This window comes from Passer domesticus, chromosome 7 (genome assembly GCF_036417665.1).
Source record: "Passer domesticus isolate bPasDom1 chromosome 7, bPasDom1.hap1, whole genome shotgun sequence".
Lineage (NCBI taxonomy): Eukaryota > Metazoa > Chordata > Aves > Passeriformes > Passeridae > Passer > Passer domesticus.
In genome coordinates, this window is record NC_087480.1 from 58395960 (window position 1) to 58408493 (window position 12534).

The following is a 12534-nucleotide window of genomic DNA, read 5'->3' on the forward strand; positions in this document are numbered from 1 at the left end:
AGTCACTTCGCCTCGGATGGGGTATCCAAGTAAGCACAGCCCCTTTCCTGCATCTGACATTTTACACAGATAATTAAGTCCACATTTTTTTCCTGAGGGAAGTTTAAAAAAAAAAAAAAAGTTAGGAGCTAAGTTTTCTCTCGCAGACCAGAAGGAGGGAGCCTCTAGCGTTCGTTCGTACAGGAGTGCAGGGGGGAAAGGAAAACAACCAGGCGATCCAAGGCTGCAGGACTCCCGAAAGCTGGGAACGGTGCAAGGGGCAGAAAACTAACAAAAAAAAATAACTTCATAAACATTTTTCTCGTGCTTTTTTCTCCCTGCCCTCCAGCTCTGTTCCGTGTGCTGAGGCAGGGGAGGGGACATGATGTGTGGGGTACCCACAGACCCTGGCAGACCCCAGTGGGGCGACCCTGGCAGAATTTTGGCAGTGCCACCCTGCCAGGTGCCACCGCCGAACCGTGGCAGCTTTGCCCTCCCGCAGCAACAACACCACCTTCATCAAACGAGCGTAAGGAGAGTTGGGTGGGGGGTTGTTGTGTTGGTTAATCGCTCGTTTGGTCTAATTAAAAATCATCAAGGAAGTGAAGAAAAGGTTTCCCAGGAGCCCGAGCTGGCAGGAGGGCAATGCTGTGCTCTGAGCAGGGGTGCAGGAGGTGGGGGGAGAGCTGCTACCCCAAGGAACTGCTCAGGATGGTGTTTAACCACTTCTCCTCTTCGTTTTGGGTCGTGCATTTGACCTCAGCCTCTCACCTGTGTGCTGGCACATATCCTGCTGCATCCCTGGTGATTCCCGAGCAGGGAGAGCCCCCAGCAAGGCCACCCTTCCCTGCTGCTCCTCCCGGAGCTGCAGACTGCAGCCCAAGCCTGGGCAAGGCAGGTTTTCCAGGAATCTGTTTAGACACATACACGGGCATACTTAGGCCAGCCCGGGAGGGAGGAAGAAAGTGAAGCGGCTGTTTTCAAATTTTACTTTTATATGTGTGGTGTACAAAGAAAGGGGAAAACAGACCTTGGACGTTCCCCCAATTCTTTCATTAAGCCTCGGTGATGCCTCATTGATGTGAAATCAGGTGCCACCTCCCACCTTGCTGTTGAGGAGACTCTTTTGCCCATTATCACCCCATGGCACTGAATACAAAAGCATCACTTTTGGCCCAAAATGGTGCCAATCACCCACCCAGGGGAACAAGCTGGCGGCGAAGGACACATCTCAAGGTCTCTCTGTCTTTCCCCTGAGCGTGGCAGAGGTGTGGGTGCCTAATTTAGGCTCCTTGGATGCCTGGAGCAAGTGGAAAGAATCTTCACGTGGGAATTCTCCCCCAGCTGTGGGCACGCTGCCCAGCCCAGCTCATGTCCACTGTTGGGCCAAGCTTCCACCTTCCCCTCACCCTTCAGAGCCTGGCCCTGCCTAGAGGAGCCCACAGACTCCAGCTCCCCACATCCCCAAATCTGCTGATTCCCTTGGTTAAATTCCATTTTGCGTTCAAAGCAAGGAGAAAAAAACCAAACAAACAAAAATTGAGATTTATCATTGTAACAGCAAATAAGAAAAAGAAAAAAAGAGGCTTTCTTGTACTTTCAGGGAAATTGAAATTATGGTTTTGTATTTGCATTTACAAGACCCCTCAGGCTACTTATGTTTGCATTTTCATAACAAAAAGATTGTGCTGTTAATTGATGCAAGCCAGGACACACAAATCTGAATCTTGGACAATTTCTTAAGGGGGCAGTAGCCACCACAATTGCCCAGTTCTTGTTGGACAATGGGTAAGTCAGCAGTGCCAAAAAGCAGCTTCTGTGCCTTTGTCAATAATAGGCAAGAGATTCATTGGTAATAATTGTTTATTCATAAATGGAACTATCAAATACACCATGCACCAGTATCCTTCAAGACCTCAGCTTTTCCTTTCAGTCAGACTTGAAATTCTCACTGTGGACTGAGGTTTTGCTTTATATAAATTATTTGAACTAACTGAGTTTGTATTATTAGTGAATTTTTCTCAGCATTTTTGAAGAAGGGCTGATTTTCACCACCTTCCCATCCCATCTGCACCAAACTTCTGGTGAACAAAGAATACGCTGATATAATTTCCGGGAAGATCAAAAATTGTTGTACTGCTTGTTCTTTGCCAGATTTATTTCATAACCCAACAATTTGAAAAGAGGAATTGAGTTTTATTCATTCAGTCTTGTCATTTTAAGAGAATCATCTCTTTAAGGCTGTTCCTGGAATGGGTGAAGGGGCATGAACTTGTTGCTGCTCTTTTTATCTTTGTATCAGTGGGACAGGACTATGTGGAAATCTGTTCATTGCATGTCAAGAACTTAAAAACTGAGAGGAGGTTTGTACCTTGCTCACTCATGATGGCCAGTCAACATGATCCTGGTAAAAGGGTGTCTGCCAAAAAAACCCACCCCAAACCAAACCAAACCAAAAAACAACAGTGAAAATGTTCTTGTGTTTCCTTTTTTTCTTTCTTCTCCATAGAAGAGGGTGCTCAGGGGGGACACTAAGGTCTGGTTTGGGGCAAGAGGAGCCCAAACCTCTTGCTTGAGAGGTTGTGAGAGTTTGTGTTGCCACCAGGTGCACAGGGTTGGTGTGGGGAGAGAGAAGGGAAGGGAGAAGGCTCCAGATTCTGCTTTGAGGCTCATGGAAGTAGTTTATCCCACACATTATTTAATATAAAAGAACTATTTGTTGGAGCAGGGAGTGAACCTGCAGCCTGTCCTTATACTCCTGCTTACCCCATGGCCCAGCATAGCTTTAAGGTGTCCCTACAACATGTTTCATCAGTGCAGCACTAGCTCTGGGGTGCAGAGGCAGCTGGGCAGCAGCACTGCCCTTGGCCAGCACCATCCCTGTGCTCCTGGGGCTGCTCCTTGGCTAGGCAGGACGTGGCCCTGGTGCTCCTGGCTGCTCCACTTACACAAGTGTAGAGTATCCCAGAGTCCTGGAATGGTTTGGGTTGGAGGGCACAGTAAAAATCATGTCATTCCCCCTGGGCAGGGACACCTTTCACCATGCCAGGTTGCTCCAAGCCCTGTCCAACTTGGCCTTGAGCATTTCCAGGATGGAGCAGCCACAGCTTCTCTGGGCAGCCTATGCCAGGGCCTCCCCACCCTCACAGGGAAGAATTTCTTCCTCATACCTAATGCAGCCGTGCCCTCTGTCATTTCAAAGCCATTCCCCCTTCTATCACTCCATGTCCTTGTCCAAAGTCCCTCTCCACTTCCCTTGGATCCCCTTTAGGTACTGGAAGGGGTTCTAAGGTCTCCCTGGAGCCTTCTCTTCTCCAGGTTGCAACTCTTCTTCTCTTCCTGATGAGCTGCAAACATAGGTGCTGTAGCAGAGCAGTTTGGTGCCTGCAGTGTGCCCTTGGGGTGCTCATTTTGGTGCACTGCCCAGTGCCATGCCACCCCTTCCCTCTCAGACCGACATCCAGCTCTTCCTTGGGAACCCACTTTGCTTTTCTGTCACAGGGAGGATTTTGGCAGCAGCTTTTCTGGAGAGGGGACACGCAGTGTGGGAGGACCAGGCCCTGCCTATTGTATTTCTTGGAGCTGCTAATGACCATGGCTACAGCAATCCTAAAATAAGAAAGCGAGCTGATTGTTATCCGTTATCTGAGATTGTTCCCCACCGAAGGGGGAAATCGGAGCACAGTTACGTGCTGCACATCAGGTGGCTTGGACTGGAGTCACGAGGCCAAAATACCAGTAAACTTCTGAAAAGTCCAAAGCTCAACCACCACTACCCTGTTCAGGGGTATTTTTAGCATCACCAGCTGCTGCTGTTGGAGAAAACACCCTCGGAGGGGCTGCGAGTGAGGGCATTGCCCTGCCCAAACCATGGCAGGAGGAGGTTGAGGGCAGGACACCTGCTGTGTCCCCTGCCCGTGTCCCCACGCTGGACACCATCCCTGGCGCCAGGTTGTCCAACCTGCACAGTCAACATTGCCCTGTTAAATTTTTACAAAGGCTGGAGTTAGACCTGTCATTGCAGAGAAAGGCAAATAAAAGTGAAATCCAAAGGGGGCCCAGTTCTGCCCTCCCCAGTGCAGCTGGGAAGGATCAAGGCTCATAAACCTTCAGGTCATTAAAAAGAATTAGCTGATAAATGTCATGTTTGGTGCTGTCCAGGAAGTTGGGGATCCAGGCTGATGGAGGCCAGGAGGGTCAGCCCTCAGGCACGTGCCTCAGTGACCCGAGGAGTGGGACATTCTGTGGTCAGGGACCCGTTCCTGGCATCACAAATCACTCAGGGTCAGCAAAATTCAATTTGCCAACAACTTAAAGTCCAGTCTGTTTTGAAATCAGCATCTGTATTCCTGCCAAGTTTCACAACCCTGATGTTTCTCCCTAATTTAATTTAGTTCCCCTAAATCTTGCTGGCTCTTGACATGATTGGAGGATTTCAATTCACATTATTACAAAAATGAAAAAAAAAAAAGGAAATAAATTTCAAATCACACGATCACAACAAACAGCTTCAAAATGTGAGCCCGAAATCTAATCTGAAAGATCAAAACACAGAAGCTGTAATAAAGGACGCTATTTGATTTAAGATTTTCTAAAGACCAAATCCTTGATTTATAATCAGGGAGCCTGATTTATAATTTGGGGACGCTGGGGACTGGTAACACCTTGTGTACAGTCAGTTGTGTCTGCCATCCCTGTCCTCAAAAAAGAGAATAACAGCACCATCTACTGCCGTTCCTCAGCATTCGCTTGGGAATGCCAAACTCCAGCTCCATCAAAGCACCTCTGCAGGTCATGGCCCGGTATTGACAGAGAAACGAGCAAACGACTGCAAAAATCAAATATCAGCAGTCTAAGTTACTATTGCTGCACACTAATTATTAAAAATTTCAGGCCTCAGTAATACACCTACCCCCCAAAACTGGTGGCATTGAAAAAAGCCTTTCAACAGACCAGTATTTTCATATATTTTCGTATATTTCCCCCAAATCCCTTCACGTGTTTATTAGCGTAGCCTTGAAGGGCTGGCCGTGGAATTCCCGATTTCTACGGCGGGCAGGCCTTTCCACCGTCAACAACAGCTCGTGAAAGACGTGGAACATCACCCTGCTTTCCAACCTGGTGAAATCCGGGTCTGTGCTGGGGCTGGCCAGCTCCCAGGAGTTTGTTTGAAAGTCAAGAATGTGCCGTGGTTTAATTACGCCGCTAGGCCAGGGCCTAAATGAAAGCCCCGTTATAAAGAGCAGTCTCTGAGGAGAGGTCCAGCTCGGGTTTTTCTCCCCGAATTGATTACTGGTTAACTCGGGGTAGTTAACACGTTTGTAATGTCTGGTCCAGGCACTTCCCAGGTATTTGTTGCAGGATACAAACATTTGTGGTTTACAAAGTAAACAGGTCCGCCGACATTTTTTCGGCTTGGATTTATTTCTGGTCGCAAACTGTCTCAATGACCTGGTTGAAAATGCTCCGCATGCAAGTGAAAAGTGAAAGAAAAATTAATATCTTTTTCCACGTCTAGACCAAGCCATTTTTATGGGCCACCCCACAGCTTTTGGCATCACTTTCAAAGCATGAAGCTCTGATGATGAACACGAGTGCTGGGGCAGGTGTGTGGTGCCCACCATGGGGCAGCAGGAAAAGGGATGCTGAACATGAGGTTGTACCTTCCCAAAGTGAATCAAGACTCTGCTTTGATGGGATGGTATTGGAGGGATCTGGGTGCGTAATTGGGGAAGCAGGGAGAGGCTTTTGGAAGACGTCACAAGCAAAAAAAGGAAAAAAAAAAAAGTGGAGCAAGATTGGAGCTCATCAAGAGATGTAGCAGCACAAGAAAAAGGTGAAGCATGTGGCCCCACATGTGGGGACCCTCTGCCCATCCTGTCTTGCACAATTATAGAACGAAAAATGGAGTTTCACCGGGCAGAGCTCCAGCATCACGCCTCATGTGAGCATTGAGGGCCGGGCCAGGTATTTGTATACAATGCAGAAGTCCCTGGCCTTATCTGCTCCCAAGCCTCTCTATCTTGATAAGTCATTGTCCACCAGCCTCAAGAATTTCAGTGTGTTTGCCAGGGCCAGGCTGGACCCTCCCCAAATATTTGCTGCAGCACACAGACTGGGTTTGCTGCAGCCCTGCTCATCCCACACAGTGCCAGGGGGATGCACAGCCCAGTTCTGCCATGCAGAAACTTCCCTGCCTCTGCACCAAAACCAGGAGAAAAGAGGTTTTTCAGGCACAGCCCTGCAATGCTGTGGCTGAGCAAGGTTGTGCCACGTGGTGACAAAATTTAATGGTTCCACGGCGGCAGCCGCTTGAGCAGGAGGGGAGGGCAGGACTTCAGTGGGCTCTGAGTTCTGCAGCAAGCCTTCAAGTGGCACAGCACACCCACAAAATCTCAGCAGCAGCCTTCAAAGCCTGCACTTTGCTCCCATTTATCTTATCTAGTGCTCCACTGAAGCATGGATTTACATAATACACACCTAATATATTAATGTTGCTATTCATCGAGAGGACCTCGACACTGTTTTCTTTGAAAGTCTTGCCAGAAACGCTCAGGTCCTTAAAACACAAGAGGGTTTTATAGCTCTGAAAAGGACTTGCTCCCCCATTTGTATTCTGAATCCTTTCACAGAGGCTGTTTGCTTCTGTGATAAGAGCCAGGCCCAAAAGCTCAGGAGTGGTAGGATCCACAGTTTGGGTTAGTAGTGCATTACAAAACTACAGCACTCAAATTATTGACTCAGCATGAACCAGTTGTTTCACACCCCCTTTGTAACTGCAATTCTTTCCCCAAAAGATTATCTTGCAACACAGCCTTTTAATAGTCAAGCCTTGTTACACTTGTCACACACATTTCCAGTTAAAAAACTTTTTCATTTTCTCTCTGAGGGCACAAACTTCCCTTCTTGATTCAGTTTTCTCTGCCAGTTTAATTTTGCTTGGGACATTGAATTTCCAAAGGCTGAAGAAATGTCTGAAAAGAAGAAAAAATTCTGTTCAAGTTCTGATATTGACCTTACTGCAGCTCAAATGATTTTACAAATGAACAAAAAGTTGCCTTACAGACCGCAGCATCAAACCACTAGAAGGAGGTTATTTTCCCTGTGGAGCCAAGCAGATTCTCTGGGATATATATCCAGCTTATCTTTTCCTTTATTTTGAACAGGATGAAGAAATAATTGCTTTTACACAAATTTTTGGGCATAAATTATTCTTCTACCCTAAAATGGACTAAAAAAATGAGAAGCACATTGCCCACTTTATTTTAAATAGTGACAACGATCAAATCTTGGGACACATTTCTGAGTATTGGGTTAGTGGTTGATCTTTCCACCTTCATGTCTTGCTTGGTGGTGCAGCTGAACACAAAGTATCTGGCTCAGTACAGGAGGAGATGAAATTAGGTGGCTTCAGCTATCCAGAGACTCAGACTAGGGCATTAATGGTCTCTTCTGATCTTCAAAATCTGCAAATTTGCTCTGAATCAGGGATTATGAAATAGCAAAGAGTAAATCCCTTTAAAATTGGCAGTAAATGTCAGGGACTACACTTTAAGCACACAAAGACACAGGTTCACTGACAGTCGTTGCCCAACAGCCCACAAATAACTCCTGTGCTCCACCACAGACCCTTTATCTCCTTTATCAGAATTGCTAACATCAAACACTGAATGTCAAAATCCTGTATCCAAACCACGAGACTGTTTTGAAACACTGGGATTCAAAAGTGAAAGAAAAAGACACCTCCCCCTCCTCAAAATGAGCCACTTTGGGCTCTCATTTTACCCGTCCTCACCTGCCCACCTTTTCCCAGGCACACTCCCACCTTTACACCCTCCTGCCTTCAGAAAATCCTCGGGCCATCAGCTGCTGGGAAAGTGGGGTAAAATGCTTTTGGGGTGATAAACCCAAGTGCAAAAGCACATATCACAGAAGCCTGAGAAGGCACCGTTTTACTGTTTTCATTTGGGTTTGTTTCCTCAGGGACAGCCAGCCTGGGTGGCTCTGTGATTGTGTTTGCTTCTGTGGGCACCTGACAAGCAGCCCAAAAAATACTGCTAGGTCATGATGGGCATTAAGGAACCTGGCCCTGATTTTACTCTTTTCTACTGTCCTTGGATGAAGAGCTCCTAATAATGGCCCTCAAAGAGAAAACATGAATCACAGAATGGTTTGAGTTGGAAGGGACATTAAAAATCACCTTGTTCTAACCCCTGACATGGGAGGGACACCTTTCACCATCCCAGGCTGCTCCAAGACCTATCCAAGCTGGTCTGGGACACTTCCAGGGATGGGGCAGCCACAGCTACTCTGGGAACCTGTGCCAGGGCCTCCCCACCCTCACAGGGAAGAATTTCTTCCTAATAGCCAATCTACCCCTGCCTTCTTTCAGTGTGAAGCCATTGCCCCTTGTCCTCTCGATGTCCTTGTCCCAGGTCCCTCTCCAGCTCTCTTGGATCCCCTTTAGGCACTGGAAGGGGTTTTAAGGTCTGTTTGGAGCCATCTCTGTGCTGGACACCCACAGCTCTCCCAGGGTTCTGCAGCCCTCAGATGATCTTTGTGGCTGGACTCACTCCAGCAGCTCCTTGTCCTTTTATGAACACTCCACACGTTTTTTTCTATTTCTTGACCCATTCTTGCTCACGTTTTCCAGACTCAGACAGCACCTTGGTGGCTGAGAAGCTGTTGTTCTCTGTATCACACACCCCACCTGAAGGCAAGAGAGAGAACAGACCAAAACAGAAAAAGAGCAAAGGAGAACAGAACTTAAACTCACATGAAAAATAATTGCATAAAAGGGGAATCTTGCTTCCTAAAATAGTCTGGCACCAGGCTGTAACACGAGACCCTTTTGCTGATGCCAGATGAGGAGAGTGAGCTCAACATGACCGCCTGCCCTTACAAGAACTCAGCCTGGACAACACAGAGCTCTCTCTGCTGCGGCTCAAGACCTTTGATTTCAGGAGAAAGCAATAAACAGCACCTTGCTTCAAAAGTTTCACGATCCATAGAAATGAAACTTGGCCAGTTCAAAAGGCTATTATTAATGTGCCTTCTTGTGCAGATATGATCTCAAGAAAAACACACATCTAGGACTAATAATAACAAATAATAGAGTTATTCATACAGCTGCTGCTTACACGATGGCAATTTCCCCATAATTGCAGGCACAGGCAATGGACACACAAACAGCAGTCTGTAGTGCCTCTGCCTACTCAGGGCTTGGGTTGAAGCTATTGCTTGTAGGTACATATACTTTTGGGAAGAGAAGTATTCCAACCTCCAGCAGAACCTCGATAAAGCTCTCCTGCATCCCTGCCTGATGCTGTGTTCACACCAGGAAAACACAAGGAAAAGACAAACAAAAGGCATGAGCACAAAGGTGTTTTAGAGGAAGAACAGTTTCTGGGCAGTGGTGAGATATTCAGACCTGAGAACCCTTTGCTCAGCTCCAGACAGAGTAAAAATGATCAGTAGAGGTGGCTGTAAAGTCATCTCCAGGACCTGGACCTCAGCACCCTCCTCAGCAGGACCAGGGCACAGGAAATGGTGCTGGCAATCCCACAGTGCTCAGTAAGGTGTTAAGGTCACCTGCAGTGTGCAAACAGGGCAGGGAGGGAGCCTCGTGTGTCTCCCATGGCTCCTGCACCTCCAGGCAGCCACCCAGAGCCATGCAACCATCACCTGTCTGCTCCTCACACCTTTGTGTGCATTTGAGCCCCTTCCTGGGTGCTGCCTCTCCTGAAGAGCCTGTTCATGGCCATGGCAAAGTTGAGAGGTAATAAAAGAAAATAATTTGCTCCCCAAGCTGGAAAGTTGTGGGGGGGGCTAATGCCACCTTCCACCCAGGAGAACAGAGATGGGTGACAGGGACAGATGGTGGGCACTCTCCCTCCTCATCCCACAGCAGCAGGAAGGCACCTGCAAGGTAAAAAAGGAGGAAACATCTCCCAGGCAAGTACTGTCTCTCATGGTACTTCTGCTTTCTCCCAAATCCCATCAATGGCCTAGGGATAAATTGGTTTATTTAGTAAACACAGTGGATGATGCAAAGCTAATTCCCTCATTGGGAAATGTTTTCCAGCTCAGAGCAGCTGCATTTCCAGCCACCCCAGGCTGCACAGCTTAGGTGGCACCAAGGGACCCCGCACAGCAATGTGTGCAGTGTGCTGTGTGTCCAAGCAGCCACGGGGCTGGCAGCATTCTGAGGAAAAAGAGGATGGGTGAATGCATCCCTGCAGGCTTGAATGCACCTTGGCTTGTGGATGGTGCGTTTGCTCTTCCCTCTGTCACATTATTTTCCTGTTCTGGTGGCCCAGCACTCAGCTGAGGTGGTGGAACAGACCTTGGAGGGGGCTGCACCACAGTGAGATGGCAGCTGGAGATGGGAGAACTCCACCTCCTCGGCTCTTTGAATTCTCCCCCTCGTCCAGATGGGATCCTCATTTTTTAATCCAGCTACCATTATAATTTCAGAGCCCAGGACTGCATTTGCGAGCCCAAATTCCCACCTTGGATGCCATCTAGTGCTGAGTGCTGAGAGCAGAGGAAATTCCCAAGGTGACTGGAGTTGCCAGGAGGAAAATCATCTCCACTCCTCTTCCAGGGGCTGCTGACTCGTGCCAGACTTTATTTCCCAAGACTCCACTGAAAATCACCTGTGATTTGGGTTGATAAAATGTCTTCTGACCACTTCTTTATCTACCTTTTCTTTTTTTTTTTTCTTCTCCCTAGAACAGAAGAATTTCAGGAATAAGCAACAACATTTGCAGCACAGACTCAGGAGATGGGACACCTTTAAAAGGAAGTCTTTAAATATTTTCTGGGGTCATCCAAAATCTGTTTGGATGGTTTTGGTTTCCTGGAGATGAAGGGGGATTTCTCCCTTTGCCAGGTTGCAGGGGCTGAGGATCTTCAGTCAAACCTAAAGATCCAGGCACTCTAAGGAACAGGGCAGTGTACTTTTCCCAGTTTCAGCATTGCAAATTTGTTCATTTCCCAGTGCTGCTGGTTGGGAGATTTACATTGGATATTAGAAAAAATATCTTCACCAAAAGGCTTATCAGGTGTTGGAATAGGCCACCTGAGGCAGTGATGGAGTCACCATCCCTGGAGGGATTTAACAGATGTGTAGGTGTGGCACTTGAGGACATGGTTTGGTGGTGACCTTGGCAGTCCTGGGCTAGTAGCTGGACCCAGTGACCTCAAAGGGCTTTTCCAATGTAAATAATTCCACAATTTTATGATTTTTTCCGTGTGATCTCTACAGAGTGGCCACCCCAGTTATGAGCACAACACATGCCAGTCCATAAAGTCCTTCCACCACCCAGACTCAGTTCCCAAAGCATAATGGGGCTCTTTGAGACCAAAAACCTCCCTCCTCCTCCTCCACAGCCCAGAGCCCAGGAGCACACAGCTCCCGTGCCCTGGGTGCTCCGCAGCCCCACGGCTCCCAGGGACCAGCCCAGCTCAGTCTCGCCCAGCCCAGGTCTCACCTCTGCGCTGCAACGCAGACATATCCTCAGGGCATGTCTATCCGCCCTGCTCAGGCTGCTCTGGAGCTGGCAGGGAGCAAGTCAGGTCTGGTTTGGGAGCTGCTGAGTGGCACTGGGGTGCAGAGCCAGCCCGGTTTGCCTGGGCACTGTGCCGACCGCAGCGGCTCCGCAGCTCGGGGCCAGGGCAGGAGGCTGCACAGAGCTGCTCCTCCACAGCCTCCTGCTCCTCCACTGCTCCCTAAGAGCTGTGGCACACTCCCACCCACCCCTGTCCTGCTTTTCTCTGCCTCTGCTGGCATTTTGCCCTGCCAAAGCTGGCATGTCCCTGCTCTTTCTGCACCGAGGCCTTCAGGAGCTTTGCAGTGCCTCTGGGGTCGTGCATGGCTCCTGCCCCCTAATTCAGAGGGACAAGGGCTGATCCTTTTGGAGAAGCTGAAGTGATTCACTTGCAGGCTTGCCTGCTGTTTTATTAACTCAGGGTTTTTCATCTGCAATTTCAAGTGGTGCAATTTTGAGATCAAAGCCCTGCCCTGCTCTAATGGCTCTGCTTAAGCCCGGCCTTCACAAGCACAGGAGGCTCTGCCTCCAGGGAAGATGTGAGACTCAGCCTCAGCCAACGTGAACCTATCCACAGAGAAGGCAAAACTGGACTAAATGTTGCTCTCACTCATCCCTATCCAAAGTTAATTGGCTTTAATGTGGGAATAACATACCTGCTCGACTGATCTTGGTCAGGCCAGGCCCTGCAGAGTATTTGAGAAAACCCAGTGGATGGTGCTGCCTGTGAAATAGCTGCAGTTCCCCCTGGCCTGAGGAGAGCACGAGTAGCTGGAGAGTGTCGTGAATGGACAAACAGAGGGGAGGACACAAGGCAGGGGGCTGCTCCATCTCCCACCAGTGACAGGAATGTTTGTGTTGGGCTCCTGGAGCAATACTCAGCTACAATTTATTTAAAGATATTGTGCATACTTTATCTTGTTTCTTCAGCATATTTCCAACAGTCCCATGTATGTAATTTGTCTTCTTCTTCAGGACAGGAAGATTTTAAATATGGCCATGT

At 48.3% G+C, this 12534-nt stretch overlaps 1 long non-coding RNA gene across 2 annotated transcripts; it reads right to left on the reverse strand.

Annotated features, from left to right (window-relative positions):
- Nucleotides 1-6777: 6777 nt before the first annotated feature.
- On the reverse strand, nucleotides 6778-12314 carry LOC135305396 (uncharacterized). 2 transcript variants are annotated; one of them, XR_010366592.1, is made up of 4 exons: nucleotides 12188-12314; nucleotides 10491-10709; nucleotides 8553-8689; nucleotides 6778-6953 (listed from the first exon to the last, which is right to left on the reverse strand). It is a non-coding gene; the product is annotated as an uncharacterized LOC135305396 (long non-coding RNA). The 2 variants fall into 2 exon arrangements; XR_010366591.1 differs by lacking the exon at nucleotides 6778-6953 and having other exon boundaries at nucleotides 6965-8689; nucleotides 12188-12313.
- Nucleotides 12315-12534: the final 220 nt, after the last annotated feature.